This window comes from Bidens hawaiensis, unplaced genomic scaffold (genome assembly GCF_021521415.1).
Source record: "Bidens hawaiensis isolate Kalapana, Puna unplaced genomic scaffold, B.hawaiensis_p1.1 tig00007050_1, whole genome shotgun sequence".
NCBI classification, from domain to species: Eukaryota; Viridiplantae; Streptophyta; class Magnoliopsida; order Asterales; family Asteraceae; genus Bidens; species Bidens hawaiensis.
Window position 1 is genome coordinate 933,751 of NW_027491486.1, and position 24,313 is coordinate 958,063.

At 41.9% G+C, this 24,313-nt stretch overlaps 1 non-coding gene across 1 annotated transcript; it reads left to right on the forward strand.

Annotated features, from left to right (window-relative positions):
* Positions 1–418: 418 nt before the first annotated feature.
* Positions 419–491, forward strand: TRNAT-UGU (transfer RNA threonine (anticodon UGU)). Its single transcript has one exon. It is a non-coding gene; the product is annotated as a tRNA-Thr (tRNA).
* Positions 492–24,313: the final 23,822 nt, after the last annotated feature.

Here is a 24,313-nt window from a genome sequence, read left to right on the forward strand (position 1 = left end):
GACCTCTTCACCAAAATGAAAGCTACTTTCATCAAGCAATGTGTGATATTCGATTACTTATTACTAATGTGAATCAAAATATCCCTGAATTGTTCAGAAGATTCTTTCAAATTTTTTTTATGGTATTAATATTATTTTTAGTCTTTTATTATATTTTTTTTTTTATCTATACAAACACAAATGCTTCACCCTAGTACCTTTATTTTCTTTACTTCTACAAAACACAAGTCATTAACAGATCGGTTGCAATCATGCTGACGTATACCGAGTCATACAACCTACAACCACCATATAAACTCACTAATATTCAGCCCACTATAGTTGGGTCAATGTTAATTGGGCCATCTAAAAGGATCAATACTTTATTCTTTGTGAAAAATCGGTCAAATCTATTTCCAGCAGAGCAAAAGCAAACAAAGCCCCTATAGCTCAGTGGTAGAGCGCCAGTCTTGTAAACTGGAGGTCTGTAGTTTCGATCCTGCATGGGGGCAACTTTCATCTTCTTAAAATTTTATTTGTTTAATATCCAATTCAAAACAATCGAAATCGCACAAAACCTAACTTTTAATTCCTCTTGGATGAAGAAACACACTGAGAATCGAAGGAAGCTAGCTTCTAGTAGTGGTGAGAGCTCTAGCAGACAAATAGTCAATTTATTTCTTCTTGGACATTTCTCCTAAGATATACAACACAAATCAGTCCATCTTATATTCTAATTCTCGATAATGATTCAAAGTTACAAACCAGTACTCACTGACCAAATTAGTTAGTTTGACGGTTTGCGTGTGAACGTGCCATACATATTTACGTCAGTTCGAACAGTCAAAGGGCATAGAGATATCAAGCACAATTCTTGACTCCATTTAATTCAAGAAGAAATTAATAGAATCTTGAGTAAGGGGCGTGGACACCAGCATCATCGACAACGTGGTGCATAACTCGACTTGCATGAGAGGCGCATTCTCATTATAGTAATATTTTTTTGCGGATTAGTCCATTCGATCAGCTTTTGGAAGTAGATGACCTTTGGATGAAGAGGACCATCATTTAGGTCTTGTTATATGTCCTCGTGTTCATTGTTTATTCAGTATCACTTTTATCAAGTCAACAACGGCCCTATCATAGATAAAGTCAAGATTGTAGCTTGGTTTTTCTTTTGACTGCAAAATAGATGGACGGTGTGCTTATTCCTAGTTCACCACATGATATATTGATATGGGTGGAGCCACCCATTAAATGAAAGAATTGGGCAAGTAAATTATATATGGTACTGAAAATCATGTTTTTAGAATTTCTTAGGTGACACAAACCTAACACAAAAACTCAGGTGCTTCAGTTTAAAATAAATAGGTTTGGACGAACTCCATGAAAAATATAAGCCAAAATTGGTTGGGTTTGGCTTGATTTATAATTGGATCATGCTTTGACCCATTTATTTATCTATACTATTTAATAAATAAAACTTTTATTTGCCACGTGTCATGATTTTAGGGCATCTTGGAGGTGTTTTGGGCGCCATTTCTTTGTCGGGTCATACCTATACTATTTAATAAATAAAACTTTTATTTCCCACGTGCCATGATTTTAGGGCATTTTGGAGGTGTTTTGGGCGCCATTTCTTTGTCGGGTCATAACTTTGGAACAAGACGGACCCTTACTCAACAAACCCGACCCATTAACATGTTAACTTTATTTCACAAACCCTAATCAATTGTGTCCCTTCCTCTGTGTTCTCTGCCGATCATTGCTTCATCAGTCCCCATCCTAGCAACTTTCTGCTTTTGATTAGGTTTGCAAATCGTCCATCTAACTTTTCTACCAACGATTACAGTTACGTTTCTTCCTATTCAAATGCTTTATTGTTTGATACTAACGATTACAACTTTCTATTCGTACTAAGCTTCTTTATTTATAATCAGAGACTCTTAAATTGAACATCAAATTGTGTTCCACCATAGTAATCCCAACTGTATATTGGAAAAACAAGTCAATTTCAATAACTCAACGATTACAAGTAAGTTTCTTCCCATTCTAAAGCTTTATTGTTTGAATATGATAAATTTATTTCAATTAGTCAAATTTGTTATTTTTTTTACTCCTGATGCTAAACACTAATGCATCATTCACTTTCAAAATTCTAATTCTGGCCAATTTTGCATATTTGGATATTATTAAACAATGAAAGCTGCCAAAATTAAAAAGGTTAACGTTATGTCATATCCAATACATTTCATATTAACCTATTATCGATCAAACAAGTAAGGAATATTTGACTCTATTTTTTAGTGTTTGTGTTCATTTGATTTATACATAATCATAACATTAATGCATGTTTATTTGGGGACTGATGAAAATGATTTGCAAACCGTATAATTAGAGTTGCGAGTAAATGGAACCAATTAATTTATCAAACTATAGGTGGACTTTCATTGCAGTATGCAAGAAAAGATTTGCCATCTATTTCATGGTTTACATTTGCATGAGGTGCATTTTTCTCTTTCTGTGGTTTAAGTTTTAATTTATTATACTGAATTTTTTAATATTTAGCTGACTGTATCATTTAGGAATTGGCTGAAACGGGTAACCATTTCACCACTACAATATGCATAAATTGATGCAACTTGGTCATGTGTCTTCAAGTGGTATCCAAATTAATAATAAATAAAAGGACAACAAAGAACCATGGGGATTCGAACAATACGCAATGCAGTCAACATTGATGAAACATGTAAGTTTTCGAGTACTTATTGGGATTTAGCTACTCAACCTACTTATTTTATTGTGGTTTTTTCTTTTCCATATATGAAGTGGCTTTGGTTATTTTGAATTAAACCAAGGAGTAGTCAACTCGGTAAATTTTCCAGCTCTTTTTTAAAGCATAATGTTCATTGTTTTTTGCTTTAGCAATCATCTAATAACTCATATGTATATATGGTATAATGTTAATTTACTTATAATACTAGCAAATTATTAAATGTATTTAGCAATCATCTCATAACTCATATGTATATACGGTTGAAGAAACACTAGGTGAACCCTGGACAGATTATAGATAATCTGGGGGTTAAGTAATGTTTCCTACGGATGAGATCTAGCTGAGAAGGTTGTTCTTCTGGAGACCTGCAAAATAAACACCGTAAGCTCGTCACTGAGAAGGGGGGGGTTCCTCCTTGTAACCACCCTCCGGCGTGAGAATCAGACTAGATTGCTCTGAATATAAGTGTATATTAAGAGATTGCTAGATAACTGGATAACAGATGATCTTACCATTCCAAGATGTTGGAGTATTTATAGCCGAAGGTAGGTTTCCTAGAAGGTACAGCCGGCTGAATAGTATTCCTGTTCTACCAACAGTGGACTATGCACAGGCCATACTGGTTGGTGGGTAGGTTACGGCCAACAGTGACAAAGTCGGCTGCACTATTCCACCAACTGTAGACTATGCACGTCCCACCTACTGTGGATTGTACGCAGGCCATGCTGGTTGGTGAATAGGTTACGGCCAACAGTAACACTATTCCACCAACTATAGGCTACGCATGCCCCACAGTAAGGGTTGGTGAGTAGGCAGCGGCTAATAGTGACAAACAGTACTAGAGGGTGCTCCTCCTCGCACTGTTGTCGGTGAGCTGTCACCCTGTGATTAGCTCATGGGCTGTTCTGGTCAGATCGTCTGTCCTATCCATACCTTGGTAGGTATAGTACAAAAGATCTTTCAGAATCATACAGACTGGCTCATTTAGGCGGGATTGTTCCCGCCTTGCTCATTCCTTCATGTGACTACTGAAGTATCTAGTGTCTTGTGCGTGTAGCCCTGCTGTCTGCGGGTAGCCTTCCCTGATGGCTTGTATCCGCAACTGCGGGAACAGGCGGGGTACTTTACCATTGGGAGGCTTTCCCTGCGTGTACAGCTTGCGTACTGCGCGTAAGGTTCTCTGAGCATGGTGGGTCCTGCGGGAGCAGATGGCCTTTGCGCAGACGTCCCTGTTCAAGGTGAGTCTTGCGGGACCAACTGGGCTCTGCTGGGACCTACCTCTTCAAGTCCCCCCAGTCCAATGTTCTTCTCATGAATGTTCAATAAAGTGAGGTGAACTTTTGGACTTTAAGCAAGGGGTTTTGAAAAAGTTTTTAGTTTTAAGGTTCTCCGTGGGGATTTTTCCCGCGGGTTTCCTAATGTCACTTGCAAAAATTCCCGATTTTTTTGCTTGATCTTTGGGTATGATGCGGGTAGGTATGTAACCTTCTCGCAAGTCAGGAGCGTTGAGTCTCACTTGTGTGGATTCTCCTTGAGGTTTTAGTGGTTTTGAACATAGTGATCAATTATGTTTAAACCACCAATTCCATCCTGGAGCCTCAAACAATGTAGTTCTCGACGTTCCCGCTATGCGGGGATGTTATTTCCGTTTCCACAAGCATTGCCCAAAAGATCCTTCTTGGTTTCAATTCCCTGCGGAGCGCTAGGTATGTGAAGGGTTTTGCCTTAACACTGTACCCGCGCTCGTCTTACAGTTACTTTACTTTCAAGGTACCCCTGGCGTCAATTCCCTGCGGGTGCTAGGTATGTGAAGGGTTTCGCCTTAACACTGTACCCGCACCTGCCTTATAGTTACTTTGTTGCCGGGGTTTTCTTTGCTTCAATTCCCTGCGGGTGCTAGGTATGTGAAGGGTTTTGCCTTAACACTGTACCCGCATCCGTCTTATGGTTACTTGGTTGCCAAGGTAAGGGGTATTTTCCCGCTTACTGTTGAATCTTTTTGAATTTTGAATTTTGAAATTCGAAAGGTTGGTAAGGATAAGAACAGTCCAAACATCTGAAACGTCGTGCGACGGTTTCTTCTGACTGTGTCAGGACGTGCAGGAAGTTATGGTGACGTGACAGTACATGGTCATTCCAGACGCTTTTTCAGGCGCGTGGGCGCGATTTTTCGGGCGCGTGGCCGCGAAATTACTGGCACGCGTCCTTTTGACAGCTGTTGCCAGGTTGCTTTTTGCCACGCGTCATAGTTTCATTGCACCTTCAATTTCTCTCTCCTCCGCATTAAATTCACCGCATTAATTGCGATTAGTATATAAAGGGGGTGGAGGATCCTTTCCAATTCATACTTTCACATTTTCTCTTCATCTTTACAGCGATTTCCGGTGAATACTCTAATTAGTCGAGCATTCCCCTGAAATCGTTTTCTTCTTCCTTTTGCAAGATGTCTTCACATGATTTCGAGCCTACGACCGATGATAGGAGTACTGCTGGCGAGTGCCAGTGTGCTCTGCCCGGCGATCAGTACCGGTATGTTGTTAGGAAGTTCATGCTCGATCCTCTCGAGCCTGAGTTTCCTGAATCCCACCAGACCGTGTACGATGCCCCCAGAGGCAAGATCGGGGTTTATGCAGCATTCTTTGTCTATGGGAATCTTAGGTTCCCATTGACAAAGTTTGTTTACCGTGTCCTTGAGAGGCACGGTGTTCATTTGACCGAGCTGCACCCTATGGCGGTCGCCAAGATTCGCCACTTCGAGTGGGTGTGCCGGATTCTGGGCATCGAGCCCCATGTGGACCGCCTGATGACCTTCTATACTTGGAGGTGCATCCAGGGGTGGTACACCCTGACAACCCGTATCAAGGGTTTAAAGATTTGTGCGACCGAGCGCAGTCTCCGATCGTGGAAGCGGGAGTTCTTCTACATATCCGCCCGCGCCGTCCCCCTTGCCATGAAGTTTAAAAATGGCCAAGCAATTCCGAGCCTTCACGCCCCCAACTACCAGGAGGCGGAATGGTTCTCGAAGATATCCCTGGTCCAATCTCCGGTTTACCGGTTTGCGGAGTCCGGGATGGTGATGCTGGGGATGAGCCGGGTATGGAAGGAGGCGTCTCAGGTTCCCATCCTTCTCGAATACGGTTTGAACTCTACTCCTTATGGTATGTCTTGTCTTTCTTGCTGATATGAGTTTGTCTTCTAACTGTTTCTTTTCTTTCAGAGGGGAACAATTTGGAGTCGCTCCTGTACCCGCGGGAAGCTGACGATCCTGTGCGGATGGGTACTCGTGCTCTTGATGAGAACGAGTTGCCCATCCTGGAGCAAACAGCGGATCGGTTTGTGGAGGTTTATCCGCTGGGCCACGAGATCCTGAGCCACCGGCGGCCAGGTAAGGCGTTATTCTCTCCTCCACCCCTCAGTGCTGTACCCGCTGCTGGAATTCCTTACACCCTGTCTTCTTCTGAGGAATCCGCAGATGGTCCTCCGTTAGTGCGGAAGAAGCGGGCTGCCGGCGGGAAAGGGAAGGAGAAGGCGGCCTCCACAGCCGATCCAGTGCTCCTATCTGACACTGTTCCGGAGGCTACGTGGTGAGAAGACCACTGTTCCGGAGGCTACGACTGTTACCTCTGGAGAACCAATGACGACGACGGTGACCGGCATCAAGAGACCGGCTCCATCGGGTTCGTCCCCGCCCGTCCGTACGTTCAAGCTGAAGAAAACCTGTAAGTACAACTCTCTTAGCATTTATCTTCGTAGTTTAATCCTCAAGTCTTTTTAACACTTTTCTTCTTTACGCAGGTGTGGATGTTGGCGCATTCCAGGGTGAGGGGCCGAGTACAACCTCTCCGCCAATGACGGTAGGCTTGGTCAGCCTACCTGAGGCGTCGACCCAGGCGCCTGCGCCTGCTTCCGCTGGTTCAGTTGCTCATTCTGAGCCGACTGTTCCAGCCGAGATGACGTCACCGCCGGCTGTGAGTGCAATTTTTACAGCATCCTTCACAGAGCCGGCGGTTACTTTTGCCGCGGATTCTGCGGCAGCGACCGCGGCGGCGACCACGGCGGCTGCTACCATGCCCCCGGCAACGACGGCCGGACCCTCAGGTACGCGTGGGGCTTCTCGCACCTTTCCGCCACCTTCCCATCTGCCTGACCTCTTGGATGGATTTCCATTGGGTTCAGGTGATGGGTTCGGCGGCTATCGGCCTGTAATTGATCCTACAGGTGCGTAGGGTTCCTTTGGCCCCTTTTACTTATATATTTTATCATCTTTTCCTAACTGCTTTTTGTTTTCTGCAGTTTCGGATTCCAATGAAGTGTATGTTCCGCGATGGAACATACGCCGAGGAACAACCCTTCGTACCCCTGTGGAGTGCGTGGACTGGGCTCGCCACGCTGCTCCCCATGGTGCGTTGGGGGAAGCCATGGCTAGCTACCAGGAGGGTAGGCTAACCAACGAGCTTCGAGTTCTCCAAGCCCGGATGCAGCCGCGCGTCGAGCTGCTTTGTCGTGAAAACGACAAGTTGAAAGCAGCTCGCGCCAAGGAAGTATCCCAAGCGCGGGCTCTTCGGGAGGAGAACCAAAAGCTGTCCGCAGCTGCTGCGGAGAAGGAGAAGGCCTTCAAGGCCCTCGAGGTTGAGGTTCAAGCGCGACTCGAGGCCCGCTCCAAGGCTGCCCAAGCTGTTAACGAACAGCTTCGGCTGGCTAAGGAGACTGCGAGGAACGCAACCGAGAGGGCCACCAAGGCTGAAGCCGTTGCTGAGCCTTTGCGTGTGGAGAATGAGGAGCTCAAGGCCAAATTAGAGGCTCTCCAGCGTGCTCATGATGCCTTGGCGATGGAAGATGCCAAGAAGCTCCAGGAGATCTTGGACCAGAGGGGCGTGCTTGACCATACCGAGCGGAAGCTTAAGGGCGTCGAAGAGGCTGCCGCAAAGGAAGTTCTACTTGCCAATCTTAACAAAAGCGAAGCCGAACGCGCCTGCACCCAAGCTCAAGCCGCCCTTCAAGAAGCTCTGGTTGCCAAGGAATGGCTTCTTCGAGAAGCGTTGTCTCAGGTAAGTCTATCTTCATGTCTTCACGCTTTTCTTTGTAGATAGGGTGCTGACACTTGTATATTTTCTTATGTAGGTTGTGCATCGGGTCTTCTCAGAGACATCCTACGACGATGCAATGAGCGCAGCCCTCAACGCTTCTCACGAGGATGGGGAACGGGTCGGCTTCCTGCTTGGTCTAGGGTTTGTTGAGAAAGGCGTCCCGCCATCCAACTTCCCTTTGTACAATGTAGATACCGAAGCCATATATGACCAAGCAGTAAATCAATATGCCGCCTTCCCGCATCCGGTGGTGGAGAAGGTGAATGAAATTGCTGCTGCTGATGACGGGCTACCTATCCTTAAGGCTTACCTTGAACAGCCACGCTCTACTGACGGCGCTGGTCCAAGTGGAAGTGGCCCTGAAGCCTGATCCTGAAGATCCCTTCCCACTACTAGGATAGATATAGTTTGTATAGATTTACTTTCTTGTAGGCGGGTAGTTACCCGGCCATTCTTGTAACGAATATTTATGAAATGTAAATCTTTGTGCGGCTAAGACCGCTTGATTCATTGGATTCTTTGCTTTATAAACGTTATATGACTTACATACTTAAGTTTAAATTAGCAATTTTCCAAGTGTTTAGAATAAGTTAACCTTTGAACGTGGTAGATAGGTGTGATGTTTTGCTTCCTCTTCCGTGATTGTGCGGGTAGGACCGTCACTTGCATGTAGTAGGATGGCTAAACTTTACCATCTGACCTGCGTGTAGGTTTACCTTATTTGAGGATAAGTTAACCTTTGAACGTAGTAGATAATAGGTGTGAAGTTTTGCTTCCTCTTTCGTGATTGTGCGGGTATGACCGTCACTTGCACTTAGTAGGATGGCTAAACTTTACCCATATCTGACCTGCGTGTAGGTTTTCCTCATTTTTTTTTTTTTTTTTTTTTTTTTTAGGATAACCTTTGAACGTGGTATATGATAGGTTGAAGTTTTGCTTCCTTGTTCGTGATTGTGCGGGTAAGACCGTCACTTGCACTTACAAGGATGGCTAAACTTTACTTACATCATACCTGCGTTTAGGTTTCCCTTAACGTTGTGTTTATGCGGGTTTTTTCCGCCTTCCACACGTAACGACTTACTTCTTCCCGTTTACGCGGTGAATACCGGTATCAGTGGGAAGTTCATAAGTATAAAGGTAAACACATTATGAAAGGAGAATCATTTCCATTAGAAGTGGCTCTAGGCCTTTTCTTTACAAGTTTCGGAATTGATCTACATATAACATTTGCGTAATTGAGCTCCATTCCATGTTCTTGGGATGGGCGTGCCATCGAGCCTTTCGAGCCGGTATGCGCCCTTTCCCAGGATTTCTTTGATAATGTATGGCCCTTCCCAGACCGGGGCCAGCTTTCCCTGGCGCTCTTGGTTTGAAGCCTCGTTGTTACGCAGTATGTAGTCTCCTATATTGAAGTTGCAGAGTTTTACCCGCGTGTTGTAGTACTTTTGCATTTGTCGTTTGTAGTTCTCTTCACGCACTGCGGCTAAGTCTCTGCGTTCCTCGGTTAGCATTAGATCCAACCGTCTTTCCGCATCATTGTCTTCTGGCTGACTCAAAACCCTTGGTGAGGGTAGGCCAATTTCGACCGGGACCATGGCTTCAGTGCCATAAGTGAGGCTGAACGGGGTTTCTCCCGTACTGGCCTTCTTCAGCGTTCTGTTTGCCCAAAGGACGTGCGGAAGCTCGTCCACCCAGCCGGATCTGTGTTCCGATAGTCTCTTCTTGATGCCTTCGACAATGCTCTTATTTGCTCTTTCCACCTCACCATTACCTTGCGGGTGTGCCACTGAGGTAAAGGTGTGGGTGATTTGAAGTTCTTTTAGCCACTGTTGTAGCTTCTTGTCAGCAAAGTTGGTGCCGTTATCGCTCACCAAATTCTGTGGAAGTCCAAAACGACAAATAATAAATTCCCAAATAAATTTTTTGATATGTTTCGCGGTTGTTTGGGCTAAAGGTTTTGCTTCTATCCACTTGGTGAAGTAGTCGATGGCTACCACTAGGAACTGAACATTTCCTGCTGCTGTAGGAAATGGGCCTGTCACATCGATGGCCCACTTCTGAAATGGCCATGAAGAAGTGACTGGAACAAGTTCGTTCTTTGGGCGGTGCGTGTTGGGTGCGTAAAGCTGGCAAGACCTGCATTTTCTGATGTATGCCAGTGCATCCGTATGCATCCCCGGCCAAAAGTATCCCGCGTTGTTTAGCTTGGCTACAACAGCGCGAGGACCTGCGTGTACTCCACAGATGCCTTCGTGTACTTCCCTTAGGAGGTAGTCAGCATCTTGGTTGTCCACGCATCTCAAGAGTGGGCCAAGAAAGTTACGTCTGTAAAGGATGTCGTTGACGAGCTGATAATTTAGTGCTTTACAGCGTAGTTTTCTTGCCTGTGTTTTTGACTCTGGTAGTGTTCCTGCTGCAAGGTAATTTATTATTGGTGTCATCCACGTTTCTGTACCGGTTTGGATGACACAAATTTCCTTGTGCGGGACTGATGGTGCTTCGAGGAGTTCAATGCGGATGTCCTTTCCCAAGTGGGTGAAGGCTAGTGATGCAAGCTTGCTTAACGCATCCGCAGATTTGTTTTCGCTGCGCTTGACGTGTATGACTTTACAATCATTAAAATCACGCATAAGGGTTTTTGCCTGGGCGAGGTACAGGGCCATTGTGTCGTTTACAGCCGTGTACGTCCCATTTATTTGGTTGGCCACTAGCATGGAATCCACGTGGGCTTCCAAATTTTTCACTCCCATCTTACGCGCAATTCTCAAACCGGCCAAGAATGCTTCGTATTCGGCTTCGTTATTCGTACTTGGAAAATCCAACCGAATAGCGTAAGTATATTCTTGGCTTGCTGGGTTGGTTAATTTTAACCCTGCGCCTGAACCCTCGTTATTGGCTGCTCCATCAGTGTAGAGTCGCCAGACATCATTGATGTTCTGTGCTGGGGAGGGTTGAGCCTCCTCCTGGCACTCTTTCTCCCCCGAAGCGGGGACTTCTGCAATAAAATCGGCCAGGACCTGCCCTTTTATGGCTGGTCTTGGCTTGTACTTAATTGCATATTCTCCCAATTCAATTGCCCATTTGGCTAGATGTCCCGATAATTCGGGTTTGCCTAGAACGTTTGAGAGTTTGAAGTTGGTGAGAATGGTGATTGGGTGGCCCTGGAAATATCGTCTTAACCTGCGTGAAGCGTGTATAAGTGCTAAGACCAATTTTTCAAGGGTAGAGTACCGGGTTTCTACGTCTGTTAGTACACGGCTAACATAATAGATTGGCATCTGGATGCCTTTTCGTTCTATTAGCAGGACTGCCACAGTTGCTCTATCTGTTGCGGAAAGGTATAGGATTAACTCCTCTCCCGCTTGTGGTGCTGTAAGTGTTGGGAGTTCGATCAGGCGTGACCGAATCTCCTGAAAAGCTGCTTCCGCTTCTGGTGTCCAGCGGAAGTGCGTTTTCTTTAAGCAGTTTCTCAATGTTGACACGAAAGGAAACGACTTATCCGCATGGTTTGCCAAAAAGCGATTAAGTGCGACTAGTCGTCCATTCAGTGTCTGAGCCTGTTTGATGGTGGTAGGTGATTCCATTTTAACAATGGCTTAGACCTTTTCAGGGTTCGCTCTGAAGCCATCTTTAGTAACAATGACTCCCAAGAACTTCCCTTCTTCCATCCCAAATGAACACTTGCTCGGGTTGAGCTTCATGTTTATCTTTCTGAGCGTGTTGAAAGTTTCTTCAATGTTTTTCAACATCGCTTCTGGCTCGGGGCTTTTGATGACCAAATCATCCATATAAACTTCCAAGTTTCTCCCGATTTGGGCATGAAACTCTTTGTCCATCAGTCGTTGGTATGTGGACCCTGCATTCTTAAGTCCGAATGGCATCATTTTATAACAAAATGTACCATCGGGCGTCCGAAATGCGGTTTTGTCCTGGTCATCTACGGCCATGTGGATTTGATGGTACCCCTTATATGCATCCAAGAAGCATTTAAGGCGAAATGGTGCCAACGAATCCACCTTAAGATCAATTTCTGGTAACGGATAACAATCTTTGGGGCATGCTTTGTTCAAATCTTTGAAATCTATACACATGCGCCATTGTTTGTCATTCTTCGGTACCATTACGGGATTTGCAACCCATGTTTGATATCTACTAACGCGTATGATGCCTGCGTCAAGGAGTTCCTTGACTTGGGTTCTACACGCGTTAGTTTGTTCAGGCCCCATTACTCTGCGCTTTTGTACGACTGGCGTGACAGCCGGATCGCACTTGAGCTTATGCTCCGCCTTACTTCGGGGTACACCAGTCATGTCAGCTGGTGCCCACGCAAAGATGTCAGCGTTTTTCTGCAGTAAGCGTTTGAGTAAGGTGCGGGTGGGATCAACGATTGTTGGTCCAATGGTAACGGCCTGGTCGGGGTATTTGCCATTGAAGGCCCATTTTTCCGGTTCGGTTATGGTTGGTTTAGCCATCTTTGGTTTGGGTTTAGATGAGACAGATGCGATGCATACCTGGGGAATGCCAGTGATCATCGCTACACCCTCAGCTGTTGGCCATCCCATCATGCCGTGGACTGAAGATACCACGGCGTTGAATCTTGCCATCCCGTCTCTCCCGAAGAGGATGTCGTACGTGTGGTGTGGCTTCCTCATCACGACAAAGTCCACATCCTCTGTGCGAGAGTGTTTCCCATCTGTAAGAGTGACGGGGAAAGAGAGGATACCCAGGGGGGTTTCTGTACTGCCGTCAAACCCTTCCATTGAAGCGTAGACCGTTTCCAGGCGTTCTTTGTCTTCATCATCCAGCTTGTCAAAGAACTGCCTGTACATCACTGTTGACGAAGCGCCGTTGTCAACAAGAGTGCGGGAAGTGATGTAATGCCCCAGCTGGCTTTTGATGACGATGGGGCCTTCTTTGCTGGGGCCTCCTGGCACTCGCGGGAAGCGCACCTCAGCTTCCTTCCACGCGCATGGTTCTGTCATTCGTCTTTTTCTTCCTCCGACCTTGCCATGAACCATGTTGATGCTGATATCGACGGGCTTTCGTCCGTTACCTCTGTACCGGTTGTCATTCCTTCCTCCCTTCCTGATTGATGCCACGAGATGTGCAAGTCTTTCATCCTTGACAAATGCTTCAACAATGTCTTTCAAGGATGTGCACTCTTCAGTACCATGACCCTTTGTCCCGTGGAAATCACAGGACTTGCTTTGATCCGCATTAGGTTTCTGCCGGATCAATGGGGCTTTTGGCCATGGCAATTTTTCCGTGGCAAATATCTCCGTGACGCTCTTGGTGAGTGGCGTCCACCGGTTTTTTCGGTTTGAAGGGTGTGTGTTGTCCCTTCCGCCAACAAGAGGGCGAGAGCTGGATGAGGTGTCAAAGTTTACCCTTGACTGCCAAATACCTAGCCGCCTCTTTTTGTTCTGCCGGGCGGTCCTAACGTTGTTCTCCCTTGTCCTCTGCGTGTAGAGGTGTGTACTCTGGGGAAGATCCCTTCCCAGTTGCTTTTCCGTCTCGGCAAAGCGCTTTGCCGCCGTCATGATGGCATCCCAAGTTGATGGCATGCCATCCTTACCCGTCAATGTGCGGATAAGTTCTGGGTATTCGGCGCCTTGGATGAAGGCGGCGCGAACCAGATCCTCACTTATGTTGCCGAGACTTAGCTTTTTAGAGTTGAAGCGGGTGATGAAGTCTAGTAAAGATTCATCCTCCTCTCTCACGCAGTTGAGGATCGTCCACTGCTCTTCAGTGTACTTCCTCTGTTGGCTAAAGTGCTGGCTGAACTTGTTCTGAAAGTCCACCCAGTCGTATATATGGTGGACCGGTAAACGATCGAACCATGCCCTGGCTGCTCCGACCAGAGTCATCTGGAACATGTAACACCACGTGGGTTCCGTCCAGTTACTGACGGTAGCCCCCGCAATGAACCTGTTCAAATGGTCGTCTGGGTCGGATAGACCATCATAAGTGCCAATGTTGGACATTTGTTTGGCACTTCTTGGGGCGATTGCTTCCGCAATGTCCCTCGCAAATTTTGACTTTCCTGCATTCGTAGCAGTTGGTCTATAGGTTTTGGAGAAGTCACGCGGGTTTCTCTCCGCATTTGTTGGTTTAAAGGCTTCCCCAAAATTCCTTTTTGGCTGGGAGTCCGTTTCCTTACGCTTCCCTTTCGCCTTATGGCGAGGGTTTGCGTCGGTATCGGACTCCTCCCTCTCGTCGTCTGAGTACTCGCCCTCGCTGTTCATAATGAGGTGTTGGCGAGTACTGCCGAATTCGTCAGCCTGTTGAACTGAACGCAAGCGTTCGTCCAACTCAGCTTGGAACTCCTTCTGACGTTCTTCGGCCCACGCCTTCACTTGATCTAGTGTTTGGCGAGGGACCCTCGTTCGTTTTTCCAGCTGGGTATTGGTGAACCCCAGTGGAACATTTACTCCACTTGCCCCGGCTTGGGTAGTCGGGGTAGTGTTCGTAAGGATTGTATAACCGCCGGTGTTCCCCCCAGTTGCTGGGGTTGTTACCGGGGTTTCTTGGTCGGTTACTGGCCTTTGGACCGGAGTAACGTTAACCATTTCTTCAGAAAATTCGAAAAAACTAAATTAGTTCTAGCTTTTATGCACGGATGGCGCCAATGAAGAAACACTAGGTGAACCCTGGACAGATTATAGATAATCTGGGGGTTAAGTAATGTTTCCCACGGATGAGATCTAGCTGAGAAGGTTGTTCTTCTGGAGACCTGCAAAATAAACACCGTAAGCTCGTCACTGAGAAGGGGGGGTTCCTCCTTGTGACCACCCTCCGGTGTGAGAATCAGACTAGATTGCTCTGAATATAAGTGTATATCAAGAGATTGCTAGATAACTGGATAACAGATGATCTTACCATTCCAAGATGTTGGAGTATTTATAGCCGAAGGTAGGTTTCCTAGAAGGTACAGCCGGCTGAATAGTATTCCTGTTCTACCAACAGTGGACTATGCACAGGCCATACTGGTTGGTGGGTAGGTTACGGCCAACAGTGACAAAGTCGGCTGCACTATTCCACCAACTGTAGACTATGCACGTCCCACCTACTGTGGATTGTACGCAGGCCATGCTGGTTGGTGAATAGGTTACGGCCAACAGTAACACTATTCCACCAACTGTAGGCTGCGCATGCCCCACAGTAATGGTTGGTGAGTAGGCAGCGGCTAATAGTGACAAACAGTACTAGAGGGTGCTCCTCCTCGCACTGTTGTCGGTGAGCTGTCACCCTGTGATTGGCTCATGGGCTGTTCTGGTCAGATCGTCTGTCCTATCCATACCTTGGTAGGTATAGTACAAAAGATCTTTCAGAATCATACAGACTGGCTCATTTAGGCGGGATTGTTCCCGCCTTGCTCATTTCTTCATGTGACTACTGAAGTATCTAGTGTCTTGTGCGTGTAGCCCTGCTGTATGCGGATAGCCTTCCCTGATGGCTTGTATCCGCAACTGCGGGAACAGGCGGGGTACTTTACCGTTGGGAGGCTTTCCCTGCGTGTACAGCTTGCGTACTGCGCGTAAGGTTCTCTGAGCATGGTGGGTCCTGCGGGAGCAGATGGCCTTTGCGCAGACGTCCCTGTTCAAGGTGAGTCTTGCGGGACCAACTGGGCTCTGCTGGGACCTACCTCTTCAACGGTATAATGTTAATTCACTTATAATACTAGCAAATTATTAAACATTTAAGTCAACATTATCTTTTGTTAATAGTAAATGGCAAGTAAAGTTGTTACTTTGTATGCTGAGTAATTGTTAGTAAAAAGTAGTTATAAATGTTCAATCATTGTATTAATTTACAATTATAACTTGGATAAATTAAAAGGCCTACATATTGTTTCATTATTTATAATAAGATTAAATGTTTCAAATCTAAATACCAGTTTTATTAACAAAGAATTAAGTTCCTTAATTATAAATTGTTTACTTAATTATTGATTTTTTTAAATAATCTCCATATTTAATTGAATACATCCATCACGGCATCACCTCATAAATAGAATAACCATTATGTAAAATATAATCAGGTGACTAGATTACCTCATAAAGACCAATAGAAATCTTTTTAATTAATATGTGGGCATTGCAATCGATTTGTTATTATTATTATTATTACTATTATTATTTACTTATTTATTTCTAATTAATATGTGGGCATTGCAATCGATTTGTTATTATTATTATTATTACTATTATTATTTACTTATTTATTTCTTTGGAAATATGCTGGAAAATACAACAAGACTATTTCGGGTTTAGCAAGAAACAAGTCAATAAGAAACTTAAAAAATGTTAAAGAATTGTTTTTAATTAAAAATAATGGTAAAAACGGAAATTTGAAAATATTTTTTTATTTTTAATTAAAAATAATTATTTATTAGGTTTTAAGTTTTCTCTTTAAAGATAAGTTCTCTCTCTCTCTCTCTCTCTCTATATATATATATATATGTATATATATATATATATATATATATATCTATACTATATGTACATAAATTGATTTTATTTATATCACAAACTTATTTTTTTAAATGAACTTAATTAATAAAAAAAATACTCATGCAAAAATGTACCCGATAATGTTTCTTTCTATTGAAATTTTATTCTTGATGTCATATATGTATAATTGAAAGAAATTTGCTTATGAACCGATTTCGAAAATAGGACCTCTCATACAATAGTAGCTCTAACCACTCAGTCTAAATACAAAAGAGCGTTATATTTATTGATACATTTCTCAATTTACCAACCATCAAAAGAAAGTAAAACATTAAATTATAACGATGAATGTTTTTCAAGAACTATGTTTTTTTGAGCTACAACATGAAAAAGATTTTGATAAGTTTTAGAGAGTTTCTCGACTTTGTCATAATGGTAACATAAAAAATAACATGTTAACCCATTCAATTTTGTGAATATTTTGTTTCATTTGAGCATAGTTTTGCATGACATGCTTCACATACAACGTTTTGATCACCATTGAAAGAAAAGTTAATGTTGACATAAATATTTCAAATTTGATAAAAGTTAAAAGCATTGATACGCAATCTTTTATTGAATTTTAATAGTTGAAGGAAAAAGAGTCAATTCACCAAATTCCGAACCTTTTGATTATTTCAAAAAATGCCCTTAAAAATAAATTTGAAACCCAAATCATGTATAAAATTCTAGCTTTCATGCTTTTAACATTTTCAAGTCAACGTTTTGAACCCATAACAAATTTGATAATAAATCTAGTTTGCATTGTCAAACATTTAAAAATACTCAAAATTTTCAATTTAGATCTCAATGGAATCTGTAGATGTCAATAGTTTTATTACACTGATTTGCTTCCTTTATTTCTATTGTAGTGTAAAGTTTATTTTTTTAGTGAATACATATTTGGGATTGTATTGAGTTGTTAGGAAGTGTGGATGGTGAAGTAATATGATAATCAGAATATCATGGAGTTGAGGTATGTTTCGTGATTTGATACCGGATTGACATCTATAATTAATAAAATTTATATCGCTGTAAATCATATAAATGGCTGTGTTAATATTATCGTTCGGTTTGTTATGTTTTTTAAAAAAATGGTTGATTCTAGACTTAGCAAGTAACGCTTGAACGAGACTTAGCATTAACTGACGTTTTTTTTAAGATGATGCTTTTAACATTGTTAGTTAATAAATTGGTATTTTCTTCTTTGTTGTCATAGTGCTTAGTCTTAACGCATCATATCAACAAAAGTCCAAAGCTGCCCCTGCTGCTCTATTTGGTTGTGAATATTATGGGTTCGGTGTAAATTATATAAATGGGTGTGTTACATGGATGCCAATGTTAATGTTATGGGTTCGGTTTGTATGTTTTTAAAAAATGGCTGATATACACAGGTGTAAGTTTTGTGAGTTATAGATGTCAATGTTAATATTAAGGGTTCGGTGTGTATGCTTTATAGAAAAATGGCTGATTCTATCATAATTTACACGGGTGTAAGTTAGGTAATTATTTAATAACTAGATTTAGAGCCCTTGTCACACACGGGATAATCCAAATTATAAAATTACGCAAATAATTACATAGCGTACATGAAAAAATGTATTACATCTATGCTTGTATCTATACTATGCGTATATAAATTAATTTTATTTATATCACAAAATGATTTTTTTTAATGAACTTAATAAAAAAATGCACTTGCAGAAAGGTACCCGATAACGCTCTTTCTATTGAAAATTTCATTCTCAGTGTCATATATGTATAATTGAAAGAATTTTGGTAATTAACCAATTTTGGAAATAAGACTTTTCATACAATAGTAGTTATAACCACTTTACCTAAATACAGAATAAGTGTTATCTTTATTGATATATTTATCAATTTACCATCCATCGAAGGAAATGAGAACATTAAATTGTAACGACGGATGTTCTTCAAGAACTATATTTTTCTGAGCTACACCATGAAAAAGATTTTGATAAGTTTCAGGGAGCTTCTCAACTTTGTCCTAACGACAATATAAAAAATAAAATGTTAACTCATTCAATTTTGTGAATATTTTGTTTCATTTGAGCATAGTTTTGCATGACATGCTTTTCATACAACATTCTGATCACAATTGAAGGAAAAGTTAATGCTTACACAAATATTTCAAATTTGATAAAAGTTATAAGTACGGATAGGCCTGGGGGTTGCATGTCGAAAGTGTTCGCAATCTTTTCTTAAATTTTAATAGTCGGGGAAAAATAGTCAATTTGTCAAATCCTGAACATTTTGATTTATTTTAAAAAATGCCCTTGAAAATAAATTTGAAACTCGAATCATGTTTAAAATTCTGACTTTCATTCGTTTGACATTTTCAAGTCAACACTTTGGACCCGTAACAAATCTGATGTTAAATCTATTTGCATTCTCAAACTTTTAAAAATGCTCAGATTTCCCATTTTTTACCCGCAATAAATTTTGATCTAAATGCAGTTAACTTGTACCAAACAATCTATTTACCAACTTTTGACCTATAAAAATAAAATTTAAGTTTCACAAAAAACCCGAAACAATCTTTGATAAAAAAAAACTAAGAAACTAAATATGATAAACTTTGTTATGTCTAAAAATGATTGGCATTTATACCATCCTTACATTTTAACACACACACACACACACACACATATATATGGTACAACAACAACAATAAATAAATTGATTGATTTTAAAAAAATGGATTGACTTTTAAGTATATACTTATAGTTTAATGATTAAAAAATTAACTTTATAAAATGAAAGCATATTCAAATCTTGTTTTTCTTTACAATCTTATACAATATATATAATGCAATATGTTAATGATAACATTTGAAATTATATTCTTTTCTATCTTTGACAAACATGCTTTGTTGTTGATTTTTGTATTTCACTAAGTATTTTGGAATATATAGTAAAATAATATGTTAATATTTATTTTTATCAAAATATATAGATATATTATAAATAGAGTATAAAAGGAAAGTGAATAATTATTGATTTATTACATATATTAAGGTTTAGTTTTGGAGAGAAAAGAATTATGAGAATTAACCAAAAGATGACAAGTGTCAACAATTAATTTACATAAGTAGATTTTAAAATTAGTAAATAGATATGCATTATTAACAAATGCAAAAATAGATATCAGGACTCTCCTAGTTAAAGTTTATTATGTCTCCATCACTATACACCGGAATGAAATTAATAGTCTACAACCATATAAATTTTTGTGTGCTTCGAGTATACCCAAGCTAAAGTTCATATTAATTCAATGTATAAGTTTTCAGTTATACTACAACTCAGTTTTGTAATTGTATTTATTTATATAATTATATAATATGTAGTTTATCTATTTTTACATGTATAGATATTATTTTGTGCATAACTTAGTAGTTTATCTATTTTTACATGTATAGATTAATCAATGTACTTTTGCTCTTTGGCTTGCCCACACATAGAATTTCAAATTAGATGATGCTATGGATAGATTTTCAAAAATAAAAACATGTAGAGAACAATTTTAGATATATTGTATTTTAATTATATGTTTTTAATGACGTTTTATGTACATTGTTTGATTGTATTATATTTTGTTTGATTGTCTTTTTTTATATGATCTGAAATAATTTGGCCCGACCCGAATGGCTGAACTGGACCGAAAAAGGTTATGTACCGATAATCAATTAAGTACCACCCCAAAAATTTTTGAACCCTGTGAAAATAATTTCTGGATCCGTCACTGGTGACAAGAAGGAAAGAGTTCAGGGATTGGGTGATTTGTCGATGATTGTTATCACTTTCAGCACACTGAATTTTTTATCAGTATGTTGGGAATGAGTATATTGAGCTGCGTACCACATGTTCGACCAAATGTGTAAGCTTGGTGATTATTATGACGATCAGATCATGTTGAGGTATTTAGAATGAGTTGGCGTTTCGTCATTGGTTGCAGCTTCTGCGATTGCTAAAATTGATGCTGAAGCGGAAGTGGTTCTTGATAGTGTTAAAGATGCGGTCGTGAAGATTACGTGTTGGGTTGTTGACTTTGACCAGATTGAAATCTGCAGCGTCTAGAAAAAGGCCCTCGTAAAGAAGTTCGTTCGGTTTTGGTTTCAGATTTCATCAATGTAGGTATGATCTAATATGAAGCGTGATGGTGTAATCTAAACATATATGATAAATAGCTTTTAATAAATTTGTGCCATTTTTTCTTTTCGGTGGATTAATAGCTTTTAATAAATTTATGCTATTTATTCTTTTTGGTGGATATATAAATTGAACCTAAAGAAGTAGAGTTGGCAAGATAGGCGGGCTGTGGTCGGGTTAACGGGTGAAAACATGTTCAAGTTAAAACATTTTATTTTAGTACGGGCCGGTTGATGTGTTGTAAAACACACTTATTTTCCGCACCTTTTTCCTATGTTTTTATATTTTATTTAGTGTAATTTATCTTATATTATCTAGGTTTTACCTAATCTTGTTCATATTGTAGGTTATGGGTTACAAGGAAGAAAAAACGAGCTTCTTGAGCTTAAAGGCCTTTTACGCATACAATTTCAAGACAAGACTCAAAGTCCGGCGCGTTTACATCATGAAAAATTCCAAGCCTTACAACAATATTATAAAATAAAAAAAAAATAAAACCCTAGCCACACCTTACCTGGTCTGATCGGAATTGGCAGCAGCAAGCAAGGAGAGAAAAATCTTCTTTCGGCTAGGGTTCTTGTGTTGTGAAGGTTAAGGAAGGAAGACGGAGTCAAGAACAAGCCTCGGGATCGTTTACCATCCATTTTTACAGCCAAGAGCAGCCCGAAATCATCCATATCCTTTCATCTTTTTCATTGTTCATAAACTTTGATTTTCTTGTTCAATTGTTAACTTGTTTTGCAATTGCTTGAGAGATTGGCTTGTTATTGATTATTGTTGATCATTGAATGATTGAATTGATGATTGAAATGGTTTATATGATGTTTTTATTGAGTATTCATGGCTGTCCAAAAATGATTAGAGGCTAAACTTGTCAGTTCTACCTAGGAATGATGATTATTGTTAGTGTTTGATGATTTTTATGGATTGTTTGATTGATAGACTTGAATTGTTATTGTAAAGTTTGGTTTAGACATGAAATATGTTGTGTTTAAGGGCTGGAAATTATATCAATTCATTGCTTAAACCCCCTGTGTCGGTTAATTAGTTTTGTATTGATTGATCGGTGCTTGTTTGATTCTAGACTTTGTGTTTAGGGTTTGTTTGCGGTAGGAACAACCATAGGGTTTTGTTGTGTGATTAATTGGTTAAAGTACAGCGGTTAGGCACCTTCTTAGAGACTAAGAGGTGATAAGAAGTTAGGGTCGTCTCATTACCTTTGCATGCTAGAATAAGGATTGCGCGAGAACGAGTTCGTTTCTTGTCCGGTTGAGGTGTTTTGAGCGACTAGTTGATCTACTTGGTTTAAGTTGAATTGTTCCTTTATCCTTGGTTGTGTAGTATTCATAACCATTAGGGTCGAGTGTTGGTGAGACCGAGAGGTGAGTCAACATTAGAACACGTTAACGATTGTTTCTCGGCTTGGTTGTTTTAGCCGATTTTGAGTAGTTTAGGCTTGTTGAGTGAGACCGAGAGGTAATCCAGTGAGCCCGAGCGATCCTTAGTCGTGTCATCTTTAGGAGCCGGTGTCTTGATATCATCCAATCCATTTGCTTGTTAGGCCTACAGTTTGATTCAGACCTAGGTAGACGTTTTTCTCCATCCGAAGTTAACACAGTTAGTTCCCCGTTAAGTTTTCTATTTTTGGTAACTTTTGTAAGTCAGTCCAGTTAGTCTGGTTAAGTCATTATAATTCAAAATCAATTAAATATTATTCTTAGGTAGGTCTTGTCTAGGGTTAGTGATCTTTAGCGTCCGTACGTGTCCACGTGTTCGATACTCGGACTTCCTAGGTCTGTACCACTTGCGACCGGTACACTTGCCAGTTGTGTGTGGTTTAGGATTTTCGTTTTATATTTAAAACTTAGTTGTGAGAGTCATTGTTATAGGGTTATCCGACGCACACCAAGTTTTTGGCGCCGTTGCCGGGGACACGGTTTTAGGTATTTTGAGAGCGACTCGAGTTAGGACTTACCTTGTGTGCTACTTGTAATTATTTTTGTTTTGTTTATTTATTAGGATAGTTTGGCTTCTTTTATTGATTTGTATAGTTGTTTGCGATAGACTCAATCTCGTGAACCACCTGACACTGAAGCATTTCTCGAGCCTGAGAGAGAGTTTTGTGAGACGTCGCACCGTTTCACCATCGTCCACTTCGTCATCCATTGGCAGTTTATCCTCTTCTCCTACGTTTTCCGACTTCGACGATAGGGATAGGATCATGGGCGACAATCCACCACCGAGGAGGACAGTTGCAGACCGGGCCCGACCGGCCAATGCTGGCGCAAGATCTAGCATCGCACCACCCGCCATTGGAGTTAACGCGAACTGGCAGATTTCGTCGAACATTCTGAATACCATTTCTCATTCTGCTCAGTTCCATGGGTTACTTCACGAAAACCCGCATCATCATCTCACTCGTATCGCGCGTATCTGTGACACTTTCCATCTTTCCGGCGTATCCGAAGACGCCATGAAACTCCGCGTTTTTCCTTTCTCACTCGTCGATCATGCGAGTTTGTGGCTCGAGTCCCTCCCACAGGGGCTCCATAGCTACTTAGGCTGCCATGCAGACCCAATTTCGTGAGAAATACGATCCTCTGGCTAAGGCCGCTTGTCTACGTAATCAGATTCATTCTTTTCAGATGGAGGACACCGAGAGTTTCTATGAGGCATGGGAGTGTTTTAAAATTTTTTTAGCGTTGTGCCCAAACCACGGCTTGCAAGATTGGGTGGTTGTCGAGAAGTTTTATAATGGAGTGACATACGTAACGCAGAACATGCTTGACACTACGGCGGGAGGAAATTTGCTGACGACGAAGGACCCGGATGAGTGCATCGCTTTGTTTAACGGGTTAGCTATGAGTGGATACCAGCGACCACCCGCCAAGGGTGGCAAGACCGTCAATTCTATATCACGCGGCATGCATTCGGTGGACACGAGCACCGCTCTTACGGCACAGGTGGAGGCGTTGGCGAAGATTGTGAAGGACTTGCAGACGAAGAGCAAGTTGTGCGAGATATGCAGAGGAGGGCATGATACCGTTCAGTGCCCAGTCAGTTCGCAGGAGGAGGCCGTAGACTTTATAGGCAATCCAAACCGAAATCCAAATTCTTTCAATTCTTATAACTCGGGATGGAGAGGCAATCAGAACTCCAACTGGAGGAGCGGCAATCAGTCCGGTTTTTAGCAACGTCAGAGTCTGTATCAGGATGCAGGTGAAGGAGCGAGTAGTAGGGAGAAGATGCCCACTTTAGAGGAGATGATGGCGCAGCAGACGCAGATTTTGTCACTGCTTATGACACGAGAGGATTCCCGTCATAAAGAGACACAGGAGAAGTTTCGCGAGCACGAGCAGTTCATGAGGAATCAGGGCGCGTCGATTCAGAGTCTAGAGCGGCAGATGGGAGAGATAGCGAGTCGGTTGAATGAGAGGCCGCAGGGTACGCTACCGAGTAACACTGAGCAAAACCCGAAGGGATTCGCAAAAGCTGTGACAACGAGGAGCGGTGCAGGGGCACGAGATGAGCCCGTGATTTTGGAGAGGTCTAGAGTGAGAGTTGTAAAGGAGCCTGTAGTTGTGGATAGCGAGGAGCAGGTGGATGAGGAGATTCAGATGGAGTCTCCGCTGGCCCAGGTGCATCAGAGGAGCAGCCCAGGGAGTTCAGCACAGGCCGAGAGACAGCAGTTACCGAGCGAGCCACCAAGAGTCTACAAAGCTAGAGTGCCATACCCCGGGGGACTCCGCAGAGATAGAGATAAGGAGCAGAACGCCAAATTCCTTGATCTTTTGAAGCAGCTTCACTTT